The sequence below is a fragment of the Neopsephotus bourkii genome, unplaced genomic scaffold, assembly GCF_033783945.1.
Source record: "Neopsephotus bourkii isolate Nb327-2 ecotype Australia unplaced genomic scaffold, CSIRO-AGI_Nbou_v1 NB_1572, whole genome shotgun sequence".
In the NCBI taxonomy this organism is placed as follows: domain Eukaryota; kingdom Metazoa; phylum Chordata; class Aves; order Psittaciformes; family Psittacidae; genus Neopsephotus; species Neopsephotus bourkii.
In genome coordinates, this window is record NW_026902048.1 from 7,747,186 (window position 1) to 7,761,314 (window position 14,129).

A 14,129-nucleotide genomic window follows, 5' to 3' on the forward strand; every position below is an offset into this window, starting at 1 on the left:
TGCTCTGAAATGAGATGGGAGATTAAATAATAGATCATGGGCATGAAAGGTTGAAAATTAGCCTAATCGCTCAAAAAAGTGTTGAAGGAAGAGCTATTCTTATTTTCCCCTCATGGTTACCACTCTGTCTTATGGTTTAAACTGCTCCAGAAATTGCTGACTTCCTCTGTGCAGCTGAGTTCTATTGAAATCTGAAAGTTTTGAGGTATTTCGGAAAAGTGCTGTTGGGCAGTTGTGTAATAAAATTAGTGCCTGGTGGAAATCATATCCCCTGCTGCTGTGCAGAGATCCTCTCAGGGAGCCCAGTAAATTTAATAGAGCTGATGGAGAAGCTTTCTTTTTTCTGGTCAAACTTATTGAATTTTCCAGACATTCAATGAGTGAGACCCTTTGCTGGATTGTATAATGAAGAGGGGAGAAGGATAGTGAGGAATATGAGGTAGAAAAGAAACTGCAGCTGTAGTTTGCTGCAGCCCCTTCCTCTCTGAAGAACAGGGCATCTTGGTGGTACTGCTTTAGCTCCAGGGTTTTGCTGTGCTACAATGAGACTCTATCAATGGAACAAAAATTTTTCAACTGTGTTGAAACTTTCACTTGAAATTGCTCATTTTTCACCTTACACCGGCCCTACACTGAGAGACTTACACAAAACCGCTCTAGTGATTGACGTCTACTAAAAAAAGAGATTTTTTTTCACAGAAAAAGGCAAAATAATAAATGTTTCTAACCTTTCTTTGAAGAACACAGACTTTTTCCCCAAAAAGATTATTTGTTTAGAGGCAAAGCCTGGTTCTTTTGGAAAACACATCTGAAATGCCATAATTGTATTTATTATTGCCCATGACCTTTACCTAGAGAAACAGCAATGGCAAAGTCCTTTGAGAGGTTCCCAGGGCTTCTCTTTCTCTAGGATCACAACTCTGACTAAGATAAATAGTGATTTGGGGTTGTGAATATTTCCTTGAGGTTCTGTCATGAGTAATGCAATGGGAGAATGATTTTTACTGAACATCACTTATAAGGAGAGAACAATCCTGCAATACTTCGTTGAGATGATCAGGCACTCATGTTGCCTGTTGGTCTCTGGGAAATGATTCCATAGTTGGCTTCCCTGGAATGGAAATACCCCATCCATACAGTCCTCTGGGCTCTACGGACTGCATCACCCCACTTGTTATGAAAAATCAGTGACTGAAATTGTTTTCCCTGTAGCTGAAACTGATTTAATGTATTTACACCTTTCTCTACCAGCTATCTGTCTGCCTGTCCCCAAAGGTGAGCTTGTGGCAGGAATTGCTCCTTCCTGAGCATCTGAGAGTGCCCAGAATATCCCAGTCAGTGCTTCAAATCAGCCACTGCTGTTACCTGCAGTTCAGCTCTAACCTGCAATCCACTGGCGTTGCAAATGGTCTCCCCATTCCTGAGGAGGAGTTACCTGGAATTACCTATAGTGTGGATTTTCAGATGAGGTGTTTTGATACCATCCACCTTGCACTTGAAAAGATGCTTTCAGCTGAGCCATTTTGAGGAATCCTACATGTTTCAAAACAAGGTCTCTCGGCTTATCTCAAATCTCTGCCTTGCTATTTGACTACGCTCTGTGTGCACTAACTCTGTGTCCTCCAGTCATGCAGTTCACATGCTTGCCACTGTTAAATTTCACAGATCTCCTTAGAACAGACCTAACCATGGTGTAAACTGTTCTACATATCACAAACTCAGTATAAGCAGATGTAACTTGTAAATAGAGGAAGGTAGAAGGCATCACAAGACATTTCTGTTTAAAATGAAATAAAATGTAGTAGGTGAGGTAGTACAGATTCCCACTGGTGATTGCTTTAATTTCTTTGTGGGGTGACTTGCTCCATTGCCTTCTGCTATGTTCATTAATGTCTAGCTTAACTTGTCAGTTAAGCAAGGTCTCAATTTATCCAAAGGTTTTAATATAGGAGCATAAGGAGATTACAGGAACAAATTGTCAGGAGAAAAGAAAGCTAAAGACAACAGTTCTGATCCCTACACAATTAAGGAAGCAAGGTTTTGTTTATACAGAGTATCCCATTCTTACAAAATTCAACAGATAAAATTTGGCTAAAAGTGCCAGTGTTACTTCTTTCTCCGCTATTAATTTTAAAAACTGCTGTAGACATCACTGTTTTGCAGATACTTGCTTAAGATAAATAGATGTCTACATATAAAGAAGAAAATTAAATTGGTTTTGCTGTGAGATGGAAAATCACCTGGAAAATTCTCCTGAACTGTGGGCAAAACATCAGCAAAGCTTTTGTGTACTTCAGTGTTCCAAGGCAATGTTCTGAGAATTATGCCAACCAGTCATTGATTTCTATCGCAAATGATTCCTTTAAAGAAGTGTTTCAGTTCAAACAACCTAAAGCAGGCATAACTGTTTCCTTCTCAACACTCCTATGCTAGTTTTCTGACAGCTATCCACATAAAAGTTTTATCTTTGGCGGGTGGGTAGTAGGGAATGCAGAAATCACAGGTTAGTGCACAAATGGTGGGAGGCTTTTTGCATGTGTGTGTTTGTTGACCCTCTAAGACCCACCTACCCACACAGAACCTTTGGTCTAAGCCACATAGTGTTACTTAAGTCATACATCTGAGAAGGGTGGGCTTCAAGAGTGCTGCAAGTTCAGCACTGTCAGAGTTAGATCTGGGACTACCCTTCTGTGACATAATGTCAATAATGTATGCACCAACCCTGCCAAATCTCTCTGTCCTCTGCTTAGAAAGCGTTGACTCCACAAAACCTCCTCTTAGATGCCAAGTTAATTTCTTTCAACCCCTGTGCTAAAGTCAGCTTCCAAATGGACTCTACAGCAGTTTCCTATAGCATTTGCTTCCAGTTGGCCAAGGCTCTGAAGTGCTCTAGAAAGGCTCATGTTTCCTGGAGATTAGAAGTTTCTCTTTACCTCAGTCACCTGAAACTGTGTATTTCAAAAGTGTCTTAGAGCTATTTCTAGCAAAGTTCATGTTGATGGTTTTCAGTTATCACCATCACATAAAACATAACATGGCAATAACTGCAGATAGGGTAGAAAACTCCTTATTACAATATTACTTCCCATATGGTAGGGTTTTCCAGACAAGAAGCAACTGAGGCAATGTATCTTTAGAAGTTACCTCTTATCAGCTGAGACAGAGTAATAGACTGCCTATGAGCTCTTATTCTATCTCGGAAAATCAAATAAGAATAAATGACTAAATCATAGACTTCCTAAAAAAGCTCAGCATAGGTTGATTGCCCCTCTCCTGTGGTTCCCTTATAAAGCCCGTCTTTTGCATTTAAACTGTAACTTCTGTGAATTTCAACTGGGAACAATTCAATGAGGTCTGTTACCAAACTGCCCAGTGAAGTCACTGGAGCATGTGTAAATGGTTTTGAGAGCAGTGTGTTACATATGCACTTCAATTTTGAATCTGTGGCACTGGATTGCTATGATAGCAGTGGTATCTCTATTGTAAATAAATGGTGAGACTGATTCATCATATTTGGAAGTGATGGGTAGGCTGATAAGTTTCAAGTACTACACATCCATCAAGTCCAGACATTTAAAACCTAGGGAAACACCATAGAAGAGTTTGTTCTGTGCTCAGTACATTTATATTTTAGCAATAGCCAAAAGAAAAAGAAGCCTAGCAGTCAGTTCAGGTGTTTTCTTATGAACAAGTGACTGCTTGATGAAATACCACCTGAAAACATCACTTTTAGAACAAGATCCTAGCTGTGGGGAACCAAAGGAAAGCTGTTCTGCTGACTTAGATTGCATGTTTTAGCTCAACTTCTGCTGTATTTAATCTGTGCTTCCCTCCTCCATAGGCAGGGGTAGGGAGCAGCACTCATAAGGTGCTATTTCTTCAGGCCTGCAAGCTTAAGGAAGGAAGATGGTATATCTGTAAAGGAGTATTACAAAAAAATAATAGAAAGGCTTTGAGTGTATAGTGTATTTATTTCATCCTGTGGATAAAGGCTACAAAAATGTAGTGGTGCTTGTGGGCTCTGGTGGTTCTCAAGTCCTTCTTAGCAGCCCTTTTAATGTACAGCTGGTGGAAACTCCAAAGATGAACCCTAAGGTTTGCCTCTGTGTGTGTACATGTATGCCATTACATATAAAATGCCCTCTTTGTATTTTACTCAGCCTATTGCTCTTATGAATAGTAATGGATTCTGCATGGATCACGCTTCCTAACAGCTAAAGAGTATCTTTTGTCATGGTATCACAGGATGGTTTTGGAAACAAATACTAATATCAGCTATTCCTGTGACTGTTGTATGAGTCTTGTCCAGTAAGCTTGAAATGAAGCAGTGTATAAATGTGCCCTTTCCCTTAGGTCCTTGCTGAAATGTTCAGCTGCTTTCATAAAGAGAGACAGGTGTATCCAGCTGGGACCCATTCAGGTGACACATTGCTTTTTCTCTTCCATTAAGGACAATATATACTTTAGTACTAAATACTGTTTAAGGAAACTTTCCCTTGGAACAGAAGCTGCTTCCATTTCCTTCCCAAATATTGATTTCATTGGGATTGTTTGGTTTTGTTTTTTTCAGAGATACTGCTTTGCTTGTATGCACTTTTTATTCCTTACCTAAATCTTGGTGCAGTGAGGATTATATGAAGTAAATGCTTAAGAAAACCCCAAAACAAAACCAAAAACCCATCCCCTTGCTGTTTTTCTCCAGTGGGCTATATTTTGAGATTTAAGGATATATAAAGGGCACTTTAAATCAAATCCCAGGCTATGGAGTGCTAGACAACGCATGCTCCCTAGGCACAGTATTTCTTCATAAGAAAATTTATTCCATCTACTTAAATTCCATCTGTAACCGAATTTCATTTCTGCTTGCATTGTGCTTTCATTCCTCTTTTAAAATATTATTTCCTTTGTTCCACACATAATTTAAATCAAGCCACTATTAGAAAACAACAGGATGGCCCATAACTTCATTGTCTATAACAGTCCCGTTATAAATCTTTAATGTATGTGCAAGGACTTAGGCAAATAAAGCCTCAGATGAAAGGCTGGCTATTTGTTCAGGAGAGGGTTGCTCACAAAGGTGTGTGTTTGCAAGGTCATGATCTCTTGTGCTTCTTTCTTTATTTTGGTCATAAACAGGGTAACTTTCACAAATGCAAGTGGCTGTAGATTCCGAAAATATTCTCAATATACCTTTCACAAAAACCTTTTAGGTTCTGATCCAAAGTCAGTGGAAGTCTATTCACTGCCTTCCACAGATTTGGGAACAAGACTCAAAGCAGAAGGCAGCTGGGGAAAAACTCCTTTACAGATGCAATTATGGATTCGGTTTTTTTCTTTTTACTTGCTATTACCAACCTGTTCCCATTCTTCAGGCAACTCTTAAAAGAACTCATTACTAAGATCTGGCAGAAGGAAAATTATCTGAAGTGACAGCAGGTGTGTTCTGAACAGGAGAATCTGCTTCTTTCCAGAAAATATCCGTACTGAACAAGAAGATGAGAACTGTAAACGCTGTAATGGTGGGAAAGAGCATGATGCTACTCATTCTCAGAGTGCTGACCAAGTACAGCACATGAAAAGAGACGGAAGAGATCTGTCTGAACACTTTTGCAATTGAGCAAGGTTTGGATCAGCTTTACCCAAGTGTTTCTTTCCTGGCTGCCTTTTGTAACCTGCAAAACCGCAGCGATGATTTAGTAAACTCAGGAGGAGAATACAATCCAGAAAACAGGGTTTTCTGGTAGTTTGCTGATGCAGACAGTAGAAAATCCTTCTGTTTCTCTGCCTGGGAAACACTCCAGGCATGGCAAATTGTAACAAAAAGAAAAGCAGTGTTTTGTAAACTTGTGCTTTTAAATAGAGAGGTTATCTAACTATTAAGCTTGCATATGCAGTATATGCAGTGAGGCTTTTGAAACTCTGGTGAGATTACCATGCAAGGTCTCAAACTCCTTTTTATAAAATAATCTCACATGCTTGTAGATGAGACTTTCGAAGCACGAATCCTAAAGAATCCCCAAAAATGAAAGACGAAAAGAATACAATTTTTAGAGTTCATTCTTTGTGCTTTGGTTTATCCAAGCTCCGTGACTTTGAGTAGTTATGATTTGTCGTTATTTGGACTTCTAATAATAGGAGATGCTTTCCTGATAAGGTCTTGATGACAAATATTGGCTCCTTCTGTTTTGCAGGCTAACACTTCCTCTTCTCTTCAGTCCCACTGCTTTTCATTGTCTCTGATGAGGCTTCAGGCCTATGGCTCCCACCAGGCTTTTTGAAAATCACTGCTGAAAGTGAGCAAGTGCTGCTCAGCCACTCTGATGTATTGTTATGAGGTGTTCCTTCCCCTGATTTCCCCCCTAAAGAAAGCATGAGGATCTCAAAATGACTTGTGACAACAGTAAGTGCCACCAAGTGAGGTAGAAAAAAAATATCTATTATTATAGCTGAATTATGCTCAGACTGAGGGCTGAATTTTAAACTCAGCTAATGAAAATCCAGAACAATTTTATAACTTATTGTGCGACAGAGTTATTTGGTATTATTTGGTAAGAAGTTATAGATATATTGGTGATGCTGTCAGAGTGAGTAGAAGCTTGAATTTGAACAATGGAATGTTCAAATGAATGGAAACAGAAATTGAACGGGTGGCATCAGATGCTCTGGAACAGTTTGTAACAAAATTAATGTGTGATGCAGCAAATTCTTGAGTAATCATGAAATCAGTTGGATGGGGCAGGGAGAGAAAGTGGAGGTTTTTCTACCAGATAATACAGGTTTGCTTAAGGCATGTGGTTCTTTATAGCCAGCAGCACTGATTTAAAGCATAAGCAAAGCAATAAGAGAAAACCTGTGATTTGTGATAAAAAGGAATAAATCCTTTTTCTATTTCTAGTAGAAGAAATGTGAGCATCTGTGTTTTCAGCAACCTTCTGTCTTGTTTCCTCATCTTTCCTTCTGAACAAAGTACTGACTGACACTGGGGATGTGATGTTCTTCCTGTGTAGGAATCTCTCTGGCTGGCTGCTATGCATTCAGTGTATCTGTAGGTAGGACCTGCATAGGCTTAGTGTCACCAGGGCTAGATGAAATAGATTTGAAACTTAAATACTAAAATGATGCTGGGAAAATGTCTCTTCAGCCACTGTTCAAGCAAACCCTTGTTAAGTTCACATGCTGTTTCCTTGTATTTATGTTCAAAAGAGATTAAAAGATCGTGAAAGATTCCATGAACTAACTCATGAAGGTTCAGAACTGAGCACACAGCATTTGGAGTCTCCTCCAGATGTTTAAGTGAAAAACAGATATTTGATTTGCAGTCTGTCATTGATCATCAAGTTTATTACGATACATACTTTCACAGCCTTATTTTAAAGTTCAGTATATTCAATTAATCTGCAAAACCCCAAAAAAAGGTGAAAAAATCCCAAAAAAGCTTTAGGGAACAGATACAGAAGGTGGAGGAATCATGCATCAGTTCTTCTGCATCTTCTGAAGGTCAGCCTGCCTTACAGGTGCACTTTGAAGGTGCTTTGGAAAATGTAGAGCATGATCTTTCTGATTCTGGATGGTTTTTGGTGTGTAGCTCTACCTTTTGGACAGCATGTGGGAAAGGCAAGTGCATTATTTTTGCCTCTGCTTAAAACAACAGCTCAGGCAGTAGTACTCAGTCAAAGTCCTTTAATCCTCCTTGAAGTACTCAATCTTAGTCCTTTAATCCTCCTTGAATATTACTGCACTGCTGCTCTACAGACAGTAGGTTCTGGGGCTTTTGTTAGGAGTGAGTCACTGTGGCAAAGTGTGTACACTGAACTGTACCTATTACAGAGTATTAAGCAATTGCCCTTGGTAATAAGTGATAATAGCAAATAATAGCATATCCATTTTGTTGTTGAAAATTGATTGTCTAATATAACTGAAAATCCCAATTAATTTCAATCTTGATGCTCACAGCAGATAAGCATAATGATGATTCTAAGAGACCTGCTTTCATACATATGAATAAAATAATTATTATGCAGCATATTTAAGTAGATGACAACATCAGAAAGTCTACCCTTGAATAACAGGAAAGGAAGAAAATAACCTTTCTTTTCTACTCATAAAGGTAGTACTGGCTACGTATGTGGCATGTTTTGGACGTCACTAGCTCTAAGGTATTTTTCTTTATAAACACAGCAGCTTTACAAAACATGGTACAAAAATATTTTTATATGGATTCAGCTAAGCTTCTCTATTTGAGAACATGTTGAATGCTGTATCTTTTAACACAACATTTTCTGCACAACTGGTTCCTGATGCAACTATGACACATATTTTCACTGTGCTTTGAAACCATGGACCATGTTTATCCATATGCCTTATGTTCTTTCATACAGTTTTGTGCTGGAAGTTTTGTCTCTGGGACTTAAATGACAAGATAGTGCAGTCATACTTCACATTGTAAGGAAATGTCAGTCCTTCTACAAGTGAAAAAGTGGTAGAGATCTAGTGATGGGAATTAAAGTAGTTTAGCTATGTTGAGCAACTACTATTAATTAAATTGACTTGCAACTCATTACTGGTGATGTAGGATAAAACTGGTAAACTTCCTTTTGCGCGTACCTAAGATGGCAGTGCAATAAAATGAACTTGACTTATGATGCAAGGCTCCTGCCAGGATTACTTAAAAGGCAGGATAAAGGAGTGAAAACATTTGTTTACAAATATGCTTATTTTAGACTGCTGAGAAATTGGATTTTATACTTAATGTTCTCAATTTTAAACTTGACATGAACAATAATACATGGCAAATAATTTCAAGGTTCCAGTTCAGGAAACACATTTTGATTAGAGACTCAAAATTGCAAGAAGGCATAAATGCAGCTCTAATCTCTCTTTTCATCTTAGGATTCTTGTTATGAATGTGGTATCTTTCCAACATCAACTATTATTTGGCTTCTTTTCCTCCCACTGTTTTGTTCCTCAGAGAAAATAATTTCAAAACAGTAGCTTGTTAAATGACACCAATTACTTCACCTGAAAAGTCTGTTGATAATGTCACCAAAACTACATGTTCTGAGTACATTGTGTGAAATCCCTGCTATTTCCTCATGATAGATAAATCAATACTAGGTTTATAATGCTCATTCAGAGATATCTTATCATAAATCCTCCTATATTTCAAATTCATTATTGGCTTTGCTGGATGTCTAGATGGAGTTAACGGGGACAGATGACATGCACACTGATCATCACCTCTTACTGGAAAAATCGCACTGATCTTAGGCTCAGGTCCTCAAATGAGAGCAACTAGAACACCTACATTAACAGAAAGCGAGAAATCAGGATAGAGGACAAGAGGGGAGCAGATCAGAGTCAGGTGCAATTCACGCTCCTCATAGATTTGTCTATTTTCAAAGTTGTAGGGCTAATGAAGAATAATTAAAACTTATTAATTTCTCATTATCTTAATGACTGCAACTCAGTAACACCATATGTCACAAGGCAAAAAAGAGAAAATTCTCTTGACTGCAGTGTGAGAGGAAATAGCTCTTATCAGCACCTATCAACCTGAAGGAGAAAAGTCTCTAAGACACCCATGTTGCCATGAGTGGAAAAATGCAATAATTTCCAGGGTGTTTCTCAGTGTCATTAGCTGTGCTAGGACTAAACATTATATCTTTAGCATGTTGCATCTTCAGTAGCACCTCTGCAAAAACTCTTTCAGCAGAAACTAAACTTCAGTTGTCTTATTTCTGAGAATTATCCCTTCTAATAAAGTGACACCACAAATTTTGCTCGAAACTGAAATGACAGATAAAGAGGAAATCTTCTGTTCACTATGTAAATACTTCCTATATGTTTCCCAGTAGTTTACAGTAACTAAATAAACCCCAACTTTCAAAGAAAAATTGAGTTGGAAAATTAAAGACTGCTTCCATTAGTGCTCCTTTATGAGAGATCAATGGCTATTTAATATTGACATTTGACTGAACAGCAAGAAAAGAATCCCTAACTTTTGTCACTTGCATGCACTGCTCTCTTACACGTTTATCATGCATTGCCTTACAGAGTTAAACACGCCTGAAGCCCAAAATGGCAGTTATTCTTAAGACAGGCTGGTTTTTAAAGCCAGAGCCTCATAAGTCACTGAGCAAGCTGTATCAAGAAACCAGAGAAATGCAGCTTAATATTAGTCCCTAAATTAACAAAGCAAAAACTGCATAGTCAAATTTGCTTTAAATGCTGCACAGTTTCTTCCAAACACCTGCAATTATTGCCCAAACTGTAATTTTGAAACACTTTCAGACTACGTAAAAATCCCTCTTATGAACCAAACTTTAAATCATGCTTTTCCTCTCCTGCCCAATACAAATAGAAAGCTGCTACTGCAGAGTACAGAAAGAGAACATTTGAGTCTGATGAAAACCACTGCTATGCTATGGTAAATACAGCTTATAAACATTTATCCACAAAAAAAGCATCTGCAGTTTCAGACCACATGGAAGAATTTACCTCAAACTAGAAATGAGCCATATCTGCCAGTCACATGAATGGATTATTCATTATAAAGACACTCATTCACATAGTTGCAATGTACAGTTTATCACTATCCAAAGGCACAGACCCTGTAAATCCAGCATTAGAGTAATAGTACAGAAAATAGCTTGCACCCAAGCTTGGGAAGCATGTTGTATAATTAAGAACAAGCACACAAATGAACACTGACATTAAGTTATTAAGCACCACCTCTGTTTAAGCACTGTCAAATATGACCATAGAAAAAAGCTACAAACCTAACAGCACTAGTTCAGCACAGGACCGTACAGCAAGCACTCCCCTGCAATACACACAGCCACACGATGCAAAACGAGACAGTTAGTGTCACTGCATATCAGCTCCATTCCTTCACCTGATTTAGAAACAACAACAACAGAAATAACCCATGCTCTGATGCTCCTCCCAGACTAGAGGTTGTGTCTCTCCCAGCAAAAGCTGCAAGGCTTCAGCTCCTGATTAACCCAGGGAGCCGGCGCCTGCTGCAATAGCCAAGTCACTTACTGCATTGCTTTTCAGTGGAGTGAAAGTGGCTGCTCTTCCCGGGCACACATGGCTCTCTCAGCTGGAGGGTTCTCTGTTCAGCACAGTTCAGCTCCAAAGTCTCTGCATGTGGAGGGTAATTGCCTGCGCTCTGTACTGAGGTTTTCTGGCTGCAGTGACTGCTCACCCTATCCATTGCCTCTGGTGTATGCTAAGTAAGCAATCCCTTGGGTCTTCATAATGAAAGGATGAAGAGTCAGAGCTTTTGAGAGCAGATAAGGTGTTCTGCCGAAAGCCTCTGTGCTTTCATGGCATTTTAAAGGCAATGCCTTTATCCTGCCTCACAGTTTTTATAGTGCAAGTTGTTGTACTCTGTAACTTGCAGTCAAATTTGCAGCCAAAACCTATTTTTTATGTTTCAGAGAGAACTTGAGTTTACAAATTCAAGCCAATGCACTTTTAAATGTTGAGGGACAAACTCTTGCAATTGAACTTAATCTTCTAATTTTCACAAGTGCAAATGAAGGGGAGGGGTTTCCTAGCTCTAAAACATACTGTACGAGCCCTCCTTACACAAGGGTACAGTCAATAAGCAGCAGCCTAAAACTTCATGGATTAACATCCCAGATTTAAAATGCTCCAAGCACTGTTCCAGTCCTGAAGGATGGACTGTTGCCCTTGTCTGTTGTCTGTAGTGTCTGTCACTGTATGGTGGGGGGACTGGTCCTACAGTATGTTTACACGGTTAGAAATAGCAAGCACTAGTAATAAAGACACAGAAAGAGCAAGAGCCACAGTAAATAATTCCTCATTAGGGATCCTAATCTTTTGACTATGGTGACATGTTTGTCTGTCCCTTTGGGAAGATGTGAGGGAGTTCACTTGCTTTCCTTATAACCAGCCTGAGTGAGGCGTACAGATGAGCAGATTTGTGAAGCCAGACCTGACCTTCAAGGGATTCCCAGGAAGAAAGACCCATTCTGGTTCTGTGCTTACCTATCACCCAGGCCTCCGGAGACCTGCCAGTGCTAATAGTGTCTAATGTGTGTCGTAAATATGTGAAAACCAATACATTGCAGTCCTGCAGGTAAAAATGTGATGCTTTTTTCACACAGGTGCCCCAGACAGATAGCACAGCAATCATTCAGATTTCCTAAAACTAAGCATTGTGTAAGGTGTTGATTCACTCATCCACCCTAGAGCTCTTGGGTAGGGGAGATTTTCTCTGCCACTGATGGGAGTGTTAAGACCTCATGGAAACAGTGGTAGCAGCAAGAGGAGGGAGGCTTTAACCCTCTTAGTAATGGCTTTGAAATTCCCAGGGGCTGATTATCCTTCCAGATAGCACGGGGAAATCCCAGCCACTGAAAGAGCGTGCCTAATAAATATTGCAGGAATATTAATTGGATCCTTTAGAAAAAGGGCAGTCAAGGACAGGCACCTAGAAAGAGCACGTCACATTCTTCCTTTGGAAAGTGTTTTATTAGCTGGGCTTTGGCTTTTTCTGGAATTTCCATATCAATGCAGCTTTCTACAATGCACCTCAGCATCAGTGGTACCATACCTATCGTTTTCAGTGCTTTTCGCCTGTGAAAATGCCAAAGATACTCAGACTGGCTGACAGATGTTGTTGGAAGGGTGCTGGTTTGCACTTGCACAGAAATACATCTCAGACAAGAGGGAAAACCAGCTCATAATATATTGGTGTCAGTGTCAGTGGGTCTCTTTGAAATGAGAAAACACTGCTGTAGGAGACAATCTGGCCTTTTTCTTCTCTCTTCTGCTCACAGCTGTGTTTAGCACCTCAAGGTAACAAATTTGTTGAGTCATAGAAAATAAGAACTAACAAAGGTGCCTTGAATTTTAAGTTTGTTGTATATAGAATTTATGTATGAGGCGTGCGTCAACTTTCAAAATGCAGAGCGGACACAGTCCCTGGCCCAAGGAGTATCCAGTGAAGATCAGACAAAATGGTGCAGATGTGTAACAACCAGGATTGCCATGTGATAATCTTACTGGGAGGAAAGCAGGAAAGCCTGGCTGGATTTGGGAGCTGCAGCGTTGGTGGTAGAAACAATTAACTCATCCTGAAGGATACCAACTTTTACAGGACCCTATAGAAAGGCATTCATATTCTCCTCTTTATTCCTCGTTCACCCTTTTGGAGTATATTGATCCTTCCAGTAAGTCCATTTACTCTCCTCGGTTGGGGGATAAGCTATAATGGATTTCTTTGAAGTGTGAGTTGGACAAAAATAATTGAGTCAGCACAGTAATTAGGTGTGGACCTTTTTAACATTCCAGTAGACCCCAGCCCTGGCTATGAGCAGATAAGTAGTTATTCTAACAGGCATAATAATCTCATGTTCTGGAGCTGGGGTGAGGTCAGAGGGAAGAATTATAGATTTCAATGGATCATTTTCCTCTAGTTTTCTGGGCTCCTTGCCTCAGTTCAATAACACAGCAAGCTCTGCTATGCTAGCACATCACTTTACTTTCTGCAAGTAACAGTATTTTAAACCCTGAAAACAAAAAGAACCAAGCAACTGATTTACCAGGAATAGGCAGAAAGGATGGCAGCATTGATTCCAAGCCTTTAGAAGGCATTTTATATTAAAGAAGCAGAGTTGCACTCCCCACTCAAAAAAAACTTGAACCCCAAACTCTCTATGCAGTCATTTCAATGGAAAATAAATAAGTTGTAAAATAACTATCACATTTAAGGAACAGACCAATAAATACCCTGGAAGTGTGGGGTTGTCAGTTTGTTGTTGTGTAGGGAGGTACCAGCGACTAAGCTGCAGTGTTGCACAAGATGATTTAACTGAAGAGCTTTTCCAAGCCAGCTGGAAAGTATATTATATTTGCAAACTGCAATTAAAGAGAACTGAATTTTAACCTTCCTGCTAGGGACACATTAAAGGGCTCATAATCGACTCTGGATGTGTAATTTTGAAGAGAGACATATAGTGCAGAGTGTTTGTGAAAAAAGTAAAATTGTTCATGTATGAATTTGTTTATTGCAAACTCATTTGTTTGTCATAAATATATAAGGATTTATATAGTAATGATATAGTTGTGTCAACAGACTCCATAAGCTTAAAAGA

At 39.3% G+C, this 14,129-nt stretch overlaps 1 protein-coding gene and 1 long non-coding RNA gene across 2 annotated transcripts in view; one reads left to right on the forward strand and one right to left on the reverse strand.

The window, feature by feature from the left end:
* Positions 1-6,319, forward strand: part of LOC133222030 (uncharacterized) — a 35,652-nt gene extending 29,333 nt beyond the window's left edge. The window contains exons 3-4 of the long non-coding RNA XR_009728156.1: positions 4,354-4,420; positions 6,192-6,319. This is a non-coding gene — a long non-coding RNA (uncharacterized LOC133222030). The remainder of the gene's footprint in view (positions 1-4,353; positions 4,421-6,191) is intronic.
* CTXND1 (cortexin domain containing 1) overlaps positions 1-11,233 on the reverse strand; it is a 34,408-nt gene extending 23,175 nt beyond the window's left edge. Inside the window, exon 1 of the mRNA XM_061371380.1 lies at positions 11,044-11,233. The gene's annotated coding sequence lies outside the window, so the exon portion shown is untranslated. The remainder of the gene's footprint in view (positions 1-11,043) is intronic.
* Positions 11,234-14,129: the final 2,896 nt, after the last annotated feature.